The sequence below is a fragment of the Schistocerca gregaria genome, unplaced genomic scaffold (genome assembly GCF_023897955.1).
Source record: "Schistocerca gregaria isolate iqSchGreg1 unplaced genomic scaffold, iqSchGreg1.2 ptg000640l, whole genome shotgun sequence".
Lineage (NCBI taxonomy): Eukaryota > Metazoa > Arthropoda > Insecta > Orthoptera > Acrididae > Schistocerca > Schistocerca gregaria.
In genome coordinates this window covers 147,501-150,000 of record NW_026062026.1, presented here as the reverse complement: position 1 = coordinate 150,000, position 2,500 = coordinate 147,501, and the positions used below count along the sequence as shown (strand labels likewise).

The 2,500-nt window shown below is 56.6% G+C and overlaps 1 non-coding gene across 1 annotated transcript in view; it reads right to left on the bottom strand.

Moving 5' to 3' along the window:
- LOC126317750 (small subunit ribosomal RNA) overlaps positions 1–469 on the bottom strand; it is a 1,893-nt gene extending 1,424 nt beyond the window's left edge. The window contains exon 1 of the ribosomal RNA XR_007556878.1: positions 1–469. This exon is cut by the window's left edge and continues 1,424 nt beyond it. This is a non-coding gene — a ribosomal RNA (small subunit ribosomal RNA).
- Between the last annotated feature and the right edge of the window lie 2,031 nt (positions 470–2,500).

The window sequence follows — 2,500 nt, the reverse complement described above, 5'->3', positions numbered from 1 at the left end:
CGGGAGTGGGTAATTTGCGCGCCTGCTGCCTTCCTTGGATGTGGTAGCCGTTTCTCAGGCTCCCTCTCCGGAATCGAACCCTGATTCCCCGTTACCCGTTACAACCATGGTAGGCGCAGAACCTACCATCGACAGTTGATAAGGCAGACATTTGAAAGATGCGTCGCCGGTACGAGGACCGTGCGATCAGCCCAAAGTTATTCAGAGTCACCAAGGCAAACGGACCAGACGAGCCAATCCGATTGGTTTTGATCTAATAAAAGCGTCCCTTCCATCTCTGGTCGGGACTCTGTTTGCATGTATTAGCTCTAGAATTACCACAGTTATCCAAGTAACGTGGGTACGATCTAAGGAACCATAACTGATTTAATGAGCCATTCGCGGTTTCACCTTAATGCGGCTTGTACTGAGACATGCATGGCTTAATCTTTGAGACAAGCATATGACTACTGGCAGGATCAACCAGGGAGCTGCGTCAACGAGAGCTGAGCAGCCGGCCGCCCGGGAGTGTGTCCCGAGGGCCCGCGCGAACACGCAAGCGTCCGCTCAATTATTCTGCAAACAGGAGGAGGCTGAGCTCCCCTGCACGATACACCTCGAAACCCTCTCAGGTCCCGGCGGCGCGCAGCGCCGTCCTAAGTACTTGGTCGGGTTCGAGAGAGGCGCAATCGCCCGGAGATAGGCGAGTAGACGCTTTCAGTGCGAACACCCGTGCTCCCAACTGAGCTTGCCGCTGCCGACAGAGGCCCGGGAGCGTGCTGTCGTGGCATTGCCGGCGGGAAACAACACGCGCCACCTACGGTGACCGGCAGCTCCAACGCCAGCGCCACAGAAGGGCAAAGCCCCACTTGGGTGCAGAAGCGAACTCTCCCAGCACAGCGCACGCGCCAACACGTCCGCAGAGCTGCGATACAAACCACCTGCGAGAACCGCTGGGGGCGTCCGAGCAGCAGACGGCGTCGCGACGCCGAGTGCCGGGCGGCGGCGCATCCTCAACGCACACAGTCCGCAATCGGACCAGCACACTGCAGATGTCCACCGCGCTTCGCACCGGGCTCGGCAGAACCCACTTTGGCCGCCTGGCGCCGCGCGCAGGGTGCGCCGGCGCATAGCTGGGACGCCAGCCGGGCCCGTCGGCCGGCGCTCCTGCCACTGGGCGCCCCCCACCAGCCGGCTGTAGTGCGTGCGCTCACGCAGCGCGCGGCCAGCACGCCGGGCGGCCCCCCCTCACCGGCCGGGGACTGTCCCGCCAAGCCACAGCCTCGTATCGCTTCATACCCACATGGCCAACTCAGGTTCGGGGGCATGGCGGGTACCGCCGAAACAACCGGTTCACAGATGTACCGATCGTCGCTATCACCGATGCACCTGCAGCGCGAACAACCGCTCAACAACTGATTTCCAGTTCATTTGCGGATCTTTGGCAGCAAACGTATACGTCAATCTACATTTGCGAAATCTACGATTCTGGCATGCCTGCATGTTATGTGTCACGACACGCTACATCAGCCCACATACACACTGCGGCATGTACACGAGAGAACACGTGGAAGATGGTCCGCGCACGTGTGCAATGTCCCTTGCGCGGTCGACTGTCAACCGGCCTCTGTAGCATGTCGCAGATGTGGAACGCGGTCCACCGTGCTATCATGTTGTGTGGGGCAATACGATTAAATAGGAAAACCCTCGTCGCTACATCAACAGACGGCTCACGCTGATTCCCGGCAGAGGGAGGAGGGGGGGGGGGGGGGCCAACATGCAATACTTTCGTCCGTACCTACTTACCACATGTCTGTACGGCGTACAACAGTGCAATCTCGCTGTAATGGGGAGACGAGACAAGTAGCATCGTGCACAACATATGGCCCTTATGATTCGCCATTGTAGGGCGCAGCCGGTGTACGGTCAAGCATGTGCCACATTATGTCACTCAGTACGTAACGACGGATGATCAGTGTGGGTTACGCGTACATCAGCGGACAGTCCACACAGGCCGTACCACAACGTACACTGACTGCATCGACAACCGAATGCAACTGAACAGCTGCAAGGCTCATTTCACAAACAAACGCCTGACCGACCAGCTTGGAAGGGCAGGAGGGGAGGGCGATATTCGTTCTGTAGCGGTACACCCTTCCAGTGGTTAGCGGGACTGTGTAGAAAGTACGCAACACTCGAAAGACCTTTATGTGAGGGTACGCACCATGGCATCAAGAAATACACATGACACCAGAGGATCCAAGCAGTGAACTATGTTCAGAGGGTTGCTGTTAGGCAAAGCTACATTCCTGTGACGTTACATGTGACAGTTAAGGTGCAGTGTAAGTTAGGTTAAGGTGCAGTGTAAGTTAGGTTAAGGTGCAGTGTAAGTTAGGTTAAGGTGCAGTGTAAGTTAGGTTAAGGTGCAGTGTAAGTTAGGTTAAGGTGCAGTGTAACTTAGGTTAAGGTGCAGTGTAACTTAGGTTAAGGTGCAGTGTAACTTAGGTTAAGGTGCAGTGTA